This window comes from Hordeum vulgare, chromosome 1H, assembly GCF_904849725.1.
Source record: "Hordeum vulgare subsp. vulgare chromosome 1H, MorexV3_pseudomolecules_assembly, whole genome shotgun sequence".
Lineage (NCBI taxonomy): Eukaryota > Viridiplantae > Streptophyta > Magnoliopsida > Poales > Poaceae > Hordeum > Hordeum vulgare.
In genome coordinates this window covers 79,998,434-80,012,059 of record NC_058518.1, presented here as the reverse complement: position 1 = coordinate 80,012,059, position 13,626 = coordinate 79,998,434, and positions in this window count along the sequence as shown.

Sequence of the window (13,626 nt, the reverse complement as noted above, 5' to 3'; positions counted from 1 at the left end):
GCCCGACGGGGCAGGCTTCAGTGCGGTAGATACACAGTGGCACGGTGTACCAAGTGGCACCCGGATGGTGGGCTTGGGAACCCTGCGAACATCGTTTGGGGTCGCTAAGGAAACTTCAGCCGGACTTCCTTGCGGGTTCAGTCTCAAATAGGCGATAAACCTGGACTAGGATCTTGTGTGGTTAATGGTCGTGGCCGACACCCACGCCAGTGCTTCTTCTTGATGGTTGCCGAGATGCATGACATGCATATGGTGATAAGTGGTGAGATCATGTGTGAACAAGTATACCCCTGCAGGGTGAATTAATCTGTTCGAATAGCCGCGTCCTCGGATATGGACTACTAGGAAATATTACGTGGTACATAGACAATTTAATGGATACCCTAAAGGGAAAATATAAGGAGAAGCGCTGCACCACACTTTTCCCATGCGGCGGCTTGCACAACCTTATTTGCATGCAAGAATCTTTTACCTCATGCTTACATCATCGCATTAAATGTATTTTTTGTATTTTAAAAATGATTTATCTCAGAGATTAATAATTTGATTGAAGATTTGTCTTCACCGTTAGGTTCGTCTCGATGAGACCTTTAAAATAAGATCCCATGTTAACATGTTTCGTTGAATTTTTTTTGTCGTTCCTAGTTGCCACATTTATATCATCATAGTTATCATCTTACGGATGTCCAGTTGTCATAAAAATTATACATAGTTACCGGGACAATAATTTTATACTGTTTAAATATTGAAGTGTTATGTGGAGGTAAAATATGAGTATTAAAGCACTAACAATAAGCAAGTAAATGCATGAACAACTCAAGTACAATGAGTCAAGCTTTTTAGTGGGGATATATCGACATTCATAAATCTGATAACCAAGTTGATTTAATATGAGAACTACGTGACAAGTAATGTGACAAGTAAGTGATAGTAATCTGGCAAGTAACGACGAAAAATAAAAGTTATCAAAACATATCGACATGGGATCTAGTTTTGAAGATCTCGTCGCGATAAAGTCAATGGTGAAAGCGAATCATTAATTGAGATAACGGTTTGAGAGATAAATCTTTTATAAAATGCAAAAGCTTTGCTATTAGTACTCCTTGGATGCATGTCGAGCCTGCATGCAGTGTAAGCCCATGCAAGACTAAAAGCATTGATTTTTTTACATGATGAAAATGTGGTTGAAAACGCGATTTACAGAAGAGGCAGCGGCCGCCGCACTGGAAGACACAGGTGCGGCGCCGCTACATAGTGACGTCCTACTCTAAAACATGCAAGATAAGTGTGAGTGCTATGGATGACCTTCTCGTAGGGAGACGAGAGTGGATCCATAGTGGTGTATTGATTTGGTGAATACGTGGACTCATGTGCGCTACCCCACCTCAAAGAAAGTGTTCGTGGTCGTAGTATAGGTTAGCCAAGAGTCAAAGCTGGCTTGCTGCAATTAAACTCCACAACCCCTTTATTGATACTAATGCATATGTAGATAGTTCTGGCGTAATTCTTGTTGAGTACATATGTACTCACGGTTGCTTATTTATGTTTTGCAGAGGAGACATTAGTCTCACTATTGGTTCTACACGATGTGATCGACGTTGACCGGAATAGCTTGGGAATCACAGACAGAGGTCCGGTTCCTTTGGTAGGATCATTGTAGCTTTTCAGGCTCCTCCAGCCACTTTTAGTAGATGTATGTACCCAAACATGTTATGCTTCCGCTTGATGTTTGTATGACTTGAGTGTCGGGTCACGAGCCCCCTGTTTGTAATATCATACTATGTTGACTATTATGAGTCTTTAATAAAAGCTTGAGTCATAGAGTTATGTTGTGATGCCATGTTGTATCTACACATATCGTGCATATTGTGTGTATGTTATGAAATGCATTATATGTGTGGGATTCGACACCTAGTTGTGTGCCTTTAGTAGTACTCTTTCCGGGGAAATGCCTCTTTGTGCTTCCAAAGAGCCTTGGTAGCTTGCTACTGCTCTGGACACACTGATTGACCGGCATGTATCATTCTTTGCCGTTGTGTGTGTCCCTTCAGGGAAATGTCACGCGGTGTAATGGAGTCCTTGTAGCTTGCTACGACTCATCTACACACGCTGATGACCGACACTTGCTTTGCTGGGTTATGTATGCCTGTCCCTGTACGGATGTACCACTTGGGTTTATAACTAGTCATGTCGACCCGGGTTCATGTCGACCCGGGTTCTATGTCGTTTGAATGCTAGCGACACATTCATATACGTGAGCCAAAAGACGCAAACAGCCTTGGCCAAGGTAAGGTGGTAGCCATGGAGTTTACCGTGCGTGAGGCCGCAAAGTGATGTGATGTGTTACACGCTGGGTTCTTATGATTTAGGATCGGGGTCCCGACACCGTGGTCTTGTTGGGAGCCTCCGAGCATTGTGTGGAGATAGCCCCAACCTTGTTTGTAAAGGTCCAGTCGCCGCCTTCAAGGGAACCAATGGTGGAATCACGACACCTCACATTGTGTGAGGGCGTGAGGAGAATACGGTGGCCCTAGTGGCTTATTGGGGAGCATTGTGCCTCCACACCGCTCCAACGGAGACGTACTTCCTGTCAAAGGGAAGGAACTTCGGCAACACATCCTCATCTTCATCAGTTCCACTTGCGGTTATCTCTTACCTTTACTTTATGTATATTATTGTTGTTGTGTATTTCTTGCTTGCACTAGTTATCATGGTAGTTAGCATCATATAGGTTGCTCCCCTAGTATTTAATTTGGAGAACCTTTGTGTTGCTTTCTCTAACTTGTTAAGAAGTGCTAAAAATTGGTAGTTGCCTATTCACCCCACCCTCTAGTCAACCATATCGATCCTTTCAGCTTGGACCTCTTCACGCAGAACACAGGCAACAAGATGAAAAGCATGAATACGAGAACTGTCATAACTTTCGCATACGAGCTCCGAATTGAGCAAACTCAAGCTTGTTGGATTCAGAACGACAATAGCTATCCAACAATGATGATAATGATATAGAGATGTGAAACCTCTATGAGTGAAGAACTGGCAAAAACTCTAACATAAAAAACATCATAGAAGATGCATCTGGACTTCGCTTTCGATGAACTCGAGCTTGTCACGAAGATGACCATAAGCTCTAAAACTCACATAGAGAAACACCAAGCAAGAACCAAGAAAGATGATGATGCCAAGAATGCAATGGTCTGAGCTCTCAACAAACGATACGATCACGCTACTCACTTGTGAGCCCCCCTTGATAGTACGACAATCGATCCTATAACCCGGTCTCCCCACTACCACCATGGGACCGGTAAATAGAAAAACTATGAAGGGCAAACTTTTGCCTTGCACATAGTCCACTTGAGCTAGATGATGACGATATTTACTTCCTCAAGACGGACCACCTTTCTTGATTGTGTTGGCTCGATGAAGACTAGTTGATTTGTGACAGGCCGATGCCTACGCCCCAGAAGATTCCCCTTTATTTCCGTTTCTGTCGTGTGGTTATTTTATTTTGTGGCCTCTTCATTTAGTTTGCATCATCGCATCATGCATGGCATCATGTCAACTGTGTTTTGTCGGTGTTGCTTGTTGCTCCGTCTTGTTGGGTGTTAGTGCTTTGTGAGTGGCGTTGTTTTGTTGGAGTGATGAGAGTGGGTGCGTGAGAGCCACCTCAAAACCCTGTTGCACCGCGGACCTAAAACCTTCTCTCCCCTCTTATTTCATTTTTGTGGTTTTGCTAAAGATTTCAGTTTTATCCCCTTCAAAATAAATTCGTCTTCTTTTAAAAATCCTTTTATTAAATGTGGGGGCAACCCCTTGGGTTTCCTCTATTTTTTCCTTTTGTTTATTTTCTAAAACAGTCTCATTTCTTTTCTCCTTTAAAGAGCCTTTATTTTATTATTTAAATAAAAGGGGTTTTATTTTATTCTCTTGTAAAAAGGGTTTATTTTGATTCTTCAAAAGGTTTTATTTTTATTCGTTTAAAAAGTGCCCAATCTATTTTGTAGTTGGGGCATAATTTTTGTTTCAAGAAGTCAAAAGCCTTTATTTTTATTTTGTTTAAACAATTTTCTTTTTGTTTAAGCTTCCTGTTTTTTTAAAGGGAGAAAATCTAAGAGGGAGTGAGAGAGAGCCAGCCTGCCAACCGGCCAGGCCCAGCAGGCCCACCTACCGGCTCCTCCCCGGACCTAGCGCCCATCTGCCCCGATCCCCCCCCCCCCCCGTCCTTCCCTAGCGCGCAGCCCCCTCGTCATTCCTCGTCGCGCAGCCTCTCCCTCCTCCTCGTTCCTCCCGTGTGTTCCCCGGTCGCGAGCCCCGAGCCGCCGCAGCAACTCCCCCCCCCCCCCCCCGCACTGCGCCGCCGTTCCCCGCGGGCTGCGCCGCGCCCCCAGCTCCCCGTGCCCCGCGTGCCCGATCTCGACATGGCGTCAGCTCGCCTTGCCTCGACCCGGTGCGCCGCCCGCCAAGGTTCCCTGCCGCGCTTAGCCCCCCCCCCCCCCCCGTGCCCCGCCGTGTCCCGCGCGCCGCCTCGCTCCTCTCCCCGCGCGCTCGCCTCCATGCCCGAGCTGCTCGTCGCCACTCCTCCCTCGCCGTGCCCTTGGTGTGCGCCCCTGCTGCCGCCGTCGCCATGCCGCTGGCCTTGCCACTGTGCTTGCCTGCCTCGCTGTGCTGTTGCTGTCCCGTTTTGCCCGATGCTTGCCTGGTTGATGCTAGCTGCCGCTACTTATCGTTGTTGCTGCCTGTTCCTGTTGCTGCTTGTTGTGCATGTTGTCGTTGCTGTTGTGCTCGCTTGTTGTGCCGCTGCGCTTGCTGTTTGCCTGCCAAGCTCGTGCTGCTGTTTGTAAGTTGCTGGCTGCGATAGCTGCTGTTGCTGGCCGTTGCCCTGCCGATGCTAGTTGTAGATGTTGCTGGCCGGTTGATGTATGATGTTGCTGTTGCGTAGATGCTAGCTGTTGCATGTGCTTGCTTGCCTGTCGTGCCATGCTCGCTGCCTGCCCTGCTTTGCTGCTAGCCGAGGCTAGATGATGCTAGCTTGCTTTGCTAGCTTGCTTTGCTGCTTGTTGTAGCTTGATCTGCTTTGCCGTTGTTGTTGATTGCCTGCTGCCGCTTTGCTGCTTGTGTCGCGTTGCTGTTTGCTGTCGCTGGTTACGTCGCTGAAGACCGTGTGTACCATCCCAGCCGCCGTGGAATCGACAAATTTGTCAAGCGCCACTACGTCCTCGACGACCCCCGGAACATGTTCGACTACCGATGTGACGACCCATGAACCACAACACCGAGCGAACGACTACCGTCGACGAAGCCGGTACAACTACTTCCACGATGACCCCGGCGATCTTTGTTCTTCTTCACCGAACCAAACCCCTCCGATTCGCACGCTTCAAAGGTATAACGTTGGGACGTGTCCTGTACCGAACGCATATGATGTATGAGATGTACCATATGTTTGCGCTGTATGTTGCCCGTTGCATGTTGTCTTCTTTTCGTCGTGCCCCGACACATGGGAACCCGGTAGCGGGATCACCCCATCTTTATTTAGCATTCCCGCACGCGCTCCCTATACGTTGGCACGATATCTCGACGAGTTATCGGGATAGGAACGTTGTCGTGGCTTCATTTCCGTCTTGCCGCCATGGTTCCCTTTCGCTCGCCGTGGCGACTCATGTTTCTTTCTCTTCTTGCCCATGGTGTTATGAACTTGCATGCATGACGCATTCATGGCATATAATCTTGTGTTGCATGTTTCTTGTGCCATAGCGTCCGTTCTAAGTCCCGCGTGGTAACCGACTAGTATGACAGGTAGAATCACCGCTTCACCCCTTGCCATGTTAACAACAATTTAATCTTGCCGGTAAATTAACGGGAGTGAAATAATAATTAAATGTGGAGTTTCGTCGATATGCAACCCGTTGCATATCGAGCTTCACTTAATGTGTAGTGTTGTGTGAGGTGAATTGCCATGCCATGCCTTGCATTAGTGAACTCATCATGCATCATATTAGGTTGTGCATCATGTTGTGCTTCGTGTGGTGAATATCTGTGTTGATGTTTGTTTCCGGTTTGCTCCGTCTCGATAGAGTTCCGCAACGTGTCGGAATGTGAGGACCCGACCGACTACGTTGGTTCGCCGAGTTCACGGAGTTGTTCTTCTTCCAAGCGGGATCTCAGGAAAGATGACCATTTCCCCAAATATCATTACTATCATTGCCATGCTAGTTATTTCGATGCTTTCGATTATGTCTAATTGCCTACCACATGTTAAATATCAGCCTCTCAACAATGCCATGATTACCTTCAACCTGTTCGACCTAGCAAACCACTGATTGGCTATGTTACCGCTTGCTTATCCATGTGTTAGCGTTGCTAGTTACAGGTGCAGTTGCCTCCATGTGATAACATGGGTTCCTTGTCATATCACCATATTTAATGCTATTTAATTTAATGCACCTATATACTTGGTAAAAGGTGGAAGGCTCGGCCTTTCTAGCCTGGTGTTTTGTTCCACCTTTGCCCCCTTAGTTTCGGCTACCGGTGTTATGTTCCATAATTGAGAGCTCCTAACACGATCGGGGTTGTTATGGGGACCCCCTTGATAATTCGTTTTAGATTAAAGCTGGTCTGGCAAGGCCCAACATTGGTTCTACATTTCCCCAACATAATAATTTTGTTAATATTGAGTTGCATAGGGCGTCATGAACCCGAGGAGTAATTTTACATAAACAGGGGGAGCTAGTGCTGATGGTGTTGGTCCCAAACGGTCTGCCTGCGGGGCCACCGCGAGGAAACTCGAGGTTTGGCACTAGTAGCTAGTTCCATCCGTCGTGTCTTGAGAACGAGATAAGCGGCTCCTATCGGGATCGTCGACATGTCGGGCGGCCTTGCTGGATTAGTTTTACCTTTGATGAGATATCTTGTGCATCGGGATTCCGGTGATGATTTGGGTAATCTCAGAGTTGAGGTTTTCCACTAAGGAATCCGACGAGATCGCGAGTGTCGTGATCGAGGATTTCTATGCGGCTTGTGGTAATTTGTGATGGACTAGTTGGAGCACCCCTGCAGGGTTAAATCTTTCGAAAAGTCGTGCCCGCGGTTATGTGGCAACGTGGAAACTTTGTTTAACACTCATTCTAGATAACTTTAAGTTAACTTAATTAAAATATGCCAACTGTGTGCATAACCGTGATTGTCTCTTTCGTGAGTTCCTTCTCCGATCGAGGACACGGTGGGGTTATGTCTCACGTAGGTAGGTGTTCAGGATCATTCTTTTGATCATTAGTAGTTCACGTCCGCTATGCGTAGATCTTTCCCCTCTTATTTCTTGTACTCGTAAGTTTAGCCACCAAATATATGCTTAGTCGTAGCTGCAACCTCACCACTTAACCTTGCCTCACCTATTAAGCTTTGCTAGTCTTGATACCTTTGGAAATGACATTGCTGAGTCCCCTGTGGCTCACAGATTACCACAACACCAGTTGCAGGTACACATAAAGGTTACTTGACGCGAGCGCGTTGATTGTTCATTTGGAGTTGCTTCTTCTTCTTCTTCTTCTTCTTCTTCTTCATTGATCTAGGATGGGTTCCAGGCCGGCAGCCTGGGATAGCAAGGATGGACGTCGTTCTTATTTTCCCGTTTGTTTTCGTCCGTAGTCGGACCCTGCTCTTATTCATGATCATTATGTATTGTACTGATGTGACTCTGATGTAGCTTGTGGCGAGTGTAAGCCAATTCTATATATATAACTCTTCTTTTCAGTACATGTACTTGTAACGATATCCATTCTTGCGACAGGACGAGATGCGCTTCTATCCCTGACGAGGCCCTCGTGCCAAATTGAGGATATGGTCGCATCTTGGGCATGACAAGTTGGTATCAGAGCAGTACCGACCTAGGAGCCCCCTTGATTGATCGAACTTGGCCGAGTCAAGTCTAGTTAAAAACTACTTTGAGTCTAGTTATATATCGGAGAGTAGGATTCTTTTTTCTCCTCTTCTATGCTCTGGTGAGGAATCTTGACGTAATATTTTAATTCTACTCCTCTTCTCACTCAAAAAAAATTAGGATCACGCGGATATTCTTGGGATCTATATGATACCGATGTGACGGAGTTCTGTCTTGGTGCCTCCTGTCTGACTTGATTTTCTTCCAGGGAGTTGAGTTCCAGGGGATTCTCGAGCACATCGTTATCATTCAGATTTCTTGGTATCTCGGGACGAAGGATGTTCGTAATTGCTTCAATACTAGTAGTGGCGAGATAACCCCGATGTCCCCAGTACTGGTGCACATTGTTCGGGAGTACTGCCATACTTTGTATCGTCGTGATCACGAGGGTCTGTTGTAGATGAAGGTCCGAGATTCTGGTTGTGTGTTGACGGATGTGATACAGGTGACGGGTTAGTATAGGAGTTGTGTGATATTACTCCTTGTATCCGTGTACTAGATTGCATGACCAGAAATTTTGGGAATTCTTAGGTGGGAATTCAAGTAGTTACTTATAGGACAATCTTCCAACAAATGCATGATGTTAGGTTGGGGTTCGACATCTAGTGGATTCGTTTGTTGACGGTCGACTTATAGCGGTTCACGTTGTGTCTTAAAGAGTCCTTGTAGCTTGCTATGACTCGGGGACACTTCGTATGTCGGGTGCACTGCCTTGCACTTGATGTCTACTGTAAGGTTCGTGCCCGTGCGATCCTGTCCACGAAAATATCGAACGGAAATCTTTCTCATGAGTTCGTACTGGCTTGTTTCGTAAGCCTCACCCTTTGTTTTGCTAAATATGGTAATTCAAGTTGCTTCGATGTCAAGTGGTGATTTCAGATGTTCCCTAAGAGTTGTTCTCATATTTTTATGTGAGAGTGCAAATTCTTTTGTTCCTTCAAATTGTCTTGTCAATTCCTTTTCAACCGGAGTCATCGTATCAATTCCATTCAACCGGTGTGCTTCTCTTCAACTGAATTCAATCCTCTCTAATTGTTGCACATCATTCTCCCAATTATTTCCGGAGTTCATCTCATCTGTATCAAGTTGTCTTTGTTTTTCCCCGCCCTCCCACCCTTTTCTTCAGTGATTCAATTTTCATCCAAGAGTTTTCTTTTCATTGTGCTTCCACTGTCTATTCTTTTCTCTCTTACCCGGTGATTCATTGTGAAGATTCTCAGGAAATTCGTGTCATATTTGTTCATTCTTGTCATCCTTACCGGTGAATGTAATTCAGTTGTCCGTGCTCATCTTATCCTTTTCATCCTTGTTAATTCTTTCCTATGTTGGGAATTCTTGTCGGCCTATCTTGTTTATTCATTCCTCTCTAGTCTATCCGGAGTGCTGAAGTTGTCTCAGAAGTTCTTGTTTTCAATTCTTTATAGTATTTCAAGGTGCTCAACCTCATCTAGTTTTCTTATACCGGTGCATTCAATCTTTCTAGCAATCTTTCTAACGGTGGTTTCTTTGAGTGGGCCCATAACCCACAGGTTTTTCCCAGGATCTTATATGTCTCTTCTAATTTTTTTCCGGAGATCTCTAAATCTTTTCAAATATGACATAAGAATGATTTCCATCAGTCATATCCCTTCTCCAAGATCTATTCGAATTAATTCTCATATTGGCTCAACCTTTCATTCTTCATTATTCCGGAGTGTCTCAGTATTCTTGGTGTTGTTTCTCGTCATCATTTTCAGCTTGCAAATTCGAAGGGGTGTTTCTCTCAAATCTTGGTTCATTCTCTTGGAGATTCATCATTTCAGCTTTGGGCCATCGTCTTAATTGTTGTCAATCATGAGTATCCCTTTCTTGCTATCCGGTGCATTTCTGAATTGTTTTCATTCTCGATCCTCCGAAGGCCACCATTTCAGAAGATTCTTCGTTCTCAGCTTTCAGCTTTCATCCTCGATTCTTCTCAACTGTTGTCTCTTCGTTCGTCTCTCAATTATTTCAGTGCTTTGTTCAAGTGTTTTTTTCTCAGGTGGCTCATGATCTCTCCATTCTCATGTATCTCCATTAACTCTTGGTATTCCCATTAAATTGTGAATTCTCACTGGTGCTTCCTTCATTTATGCTTCAAGTGGTGCTTATCTCTCTGTCTCTTCAAGATTCTTTCAAGAGGAATAAGTGGTACGCTAATCCGTTGTTTGTCATCAATTAAACTTGATGAAGGGTTAGCATAACATAATTCTTATTCCTGTTTCATAGTGATTTCAATCTTTCTTCCAGAGTGCCTCATAATATCAATTCCTTTCTCTCAAGTGTTCTTCAAGATTCTTGTTGGAGTACCTCAACTATTCTTTCTCTTGCATTTCCAATGTGTTGTTCTCCTTTATCCTTTGAGGTGGTGTATAGCATTCTTGTTAGTGTAGGAGCCTCGAAGAGTCTTCCTTTCAAGAATGGGATAATTAAATCCACCAATTCTTTGTTCATGGGATATTTTCAACCCATGATTTCTTCATTGAGCTATATGGTTTGGATTTCACCTAAAGCTTTTCCTATGGATTGTTGCTATCATGGTGCTTGTCTTTAATCCAAGTTGTCAATGTATCCTCTTGGTGTAAGAAATTTTTAATATCTTGTTTCTCAAAATCAATCCTTGTTTCTGTTAGTGGCTGGTTGTCACTTCATTAGTTTGAAAAGGTTTTCATAAGCCCACTACTGTCTTGTTCTTTTTGTTTTGTTTTTCCAACAACTCCGTCCAATTCTTCTTGCAAGGATGCTTGCCAAGTTCATTGGAGTTAGTAGTTGTCATTCTTTTCTTCATTCTCTTCTTCCGCTTGAGCTAGTTCCTAATCTATTGTTCCGAAGGCATTGTGATATTGCTCTTTTGGGTCTAGCTTCTTGTTTTGTCAAGATCATGGTGTTCCCTTGTTCTACTTAGTTGTTTGTTGTGAATATTGTCTATTTCTTTCATCTTATCAAATTTTTTGTCCCATTTTCCTACTGAAGTGCTGCCGAAATTTTCCGTGAATTCTTGCTTCTTTCTCATATCACTCCTCATCTCTTTGCAACCTCAAGAATCGTTGGTTTCACTCGTGTGTCAAAGAAGCGACTAAATTTTTACCACTTGTTCTTTCTCATCCTCTCCCCCCTTTCATTCTTGGATCTCAGGGCGAGATCCTCTTGTAGTGTAGGAGAGTTGTGACAGCTCGATGCGGACGCCCCAGAAGATTCCCCTTTATTTCCGTTTCCGTCGGGTGGTTATTTTATTTTGTGGCCTCTTCATTTAGTTTGCATCATCGCATCATGCATAGCATCATGTCAACTGTGTTTTGTCGGTGTTGCTTGTTGCTCCATGTTGTTGGGTGTTAGTGCTTTGTGAGTGGCGTTGTTTTGTTGGAGTGATGAGAGTGGGTGCGTGAGAGCCACCTCAAAACCCTGTTGCACCGCGGACCTAAAACCTTCTCTCCCCTCTTATTTCATTTTTGTGGTTTTGCTAAAGATTTCAGTTTTAACCCCTTCAAAATAAATTCGTCTTCTTTTAAAAATCCTTTTGTTAAATGTGGGGGCAACCCCTTGGGTTTCCTCTATTTTTTCCTTTTGTTTATTTTCTAAAACAGTCTCATTTCTTTTCTCCTCTAAAGAGTCTTTATTTTATTCTATAAATAAAAGGGGTTTTATTTTATTCTCTTGTAAAAAGGGTTTATTTTAATTCTTCAAAAGGTTTTATTTTTATTCCTTTAAAAAGTGCCCAATCTATTTTGTAGTTGGGGCATAATTTTTGTTTCAAGAAGTCAAACGCCTTTATTTTTATTTTGTTTAAACATTTTTCTTTTTGTTTAAGCTTCCTGTTTTTTTAAAAAGAAGGGAAAAAACTAAGAGGGAGGGAGAGAGAGCTAGCCTGCCAACCGGCCAGGCCCAGCAAGCCCACCTATCGGCTCCTCCCCTGACCTAGCACCCCTCTACCCGATCCCCCCGTCCTTCCCTAGCGCGTAACCACCTCGTTCTTCCTTGCCGCGCAGCCTCCCCCTCCTCCTCGTTCCTCCCGTGTGTTCCCCCGGTCGCGAGCCTCGAGCCGCCGCAGCAGCTCCCCCCCCTGTAAATTAACGGGAGTGAAATAATAATTAAATGTGGAGTTTCGTCGATATGCAACCCGTTGCATATCGAGCTTCACTTAATGTGTAGTGTTGTGTGAGGTGAATTGCCATGCCATGCCTTGCATTAGCTAACTGATCATGCATCATATTAGGTTGTGCATCATGTTGTGCTTCCTGTGGTGAATATCTGTGTTGATGTTTGTTTCCAGTTTGCTCCGTCTCGATAGAGTTCCGCAACGTGTCGGAATGTGAGGACCCGATCGACTACGTTGGTTCGCCGACTTCACGGAGTTGTTCTTCTTCCAAGCGGCATCTCAGGCGAGATGACCATTTCCCCAGATATCATTACTATCATTGCCATGCTAGTTATTTCGATGCTTTCGATTATGTCTCGTTGCCTACCACATGTTAAATATCAGCCTCTCAACAATGCCATGATTACCTTCAATCTGTTCGACCTAGCAAACCACTGATTGGCTATGTTACCGCTTGCTTATCCATGTGTTAGTGTTGCTAGTTGCAGGTGCAGTTGCCCCCATGTGATAACATGGGTTCCTTGTCATATCACCATATTTAATGCTATTTAATTTAATGCACCTATATACTTGGTAAAAGGTGGAAGGCTCGGCCTTTCTAGCCTGGTGTTTTGTTCCACCTTTGCCCCCTTAGTTTCGGCTATCGGTGTTATGTTCCATAATTGAGCGCTCCTAACACGATTGGGGTTGTTATGGGGACCCCCTTGATAATTCGTTTTATATTAAAGCTGGTCTGGCAAGGCCCAACATTGGTTCTACATTTCCCCAACATAATAATTTTGTTAATATTGAGTTGCATAGGGCGTCATGAACCCGAGGAGTAATTGTACATAAACAGGGTGGCCAGTGTTGATGGTGTTGGTCCCAAACGGTCTGCCTGCAGGGCCACCGCGAGGAAACTCGAGGTTTGGCACTCGTAGCTAGTTCCATCCGTCGTGTCCTGAGAACGAGATACGCGTCTCCTATCGGGATCGTCGACACGTCGGGTGGCCTTGCTGGATTAGTTTTAACTTTGACGAGATATCTTGTGCATCGGGATTCCGGTGATGCTTTGGGTAATCTCAGAGTTGAGGTTTTCCACCAAGGAATCCAACGAGATCGCGAGTGTCGTGATCGAGGATTTCTATGCGGCTTGTGGTAATTTGTGATGGACTAGTTGGAGCACCCCTGCAGGGTTAAATCTTTCGAAAAGCGGTTCCCGCGGTTATGTGGCAACGTGGAAACTTTGTTTAACACTCATTCTAGATAACTTGAAGTTAACTTAATTAAAATATGCCAACTGTGTGCGTAACCGTGACTGTCTCTTTCGTGAGTTCCTTCTCCGATTGAGGACACGGTGGGGTTATGTCTGACGTAGGTAGGTGTTCAGGATCATTCTTTTGATCATCAGTAGTTCACGTCCGCTATGCGTAGATCTTCCCCCTCTTATGTCTTGTACTCGTAAGTTTAGCCACCAAATATATGCTTAGCCACTGCTGCAACCTCACCACTTAACCTTGCCTCGCCTATTAAGCTTTGCTAGTCTTGATACCTTTGGAAATGAGATTGCTGAGTCCCCTGTGGCTCATAGATTACC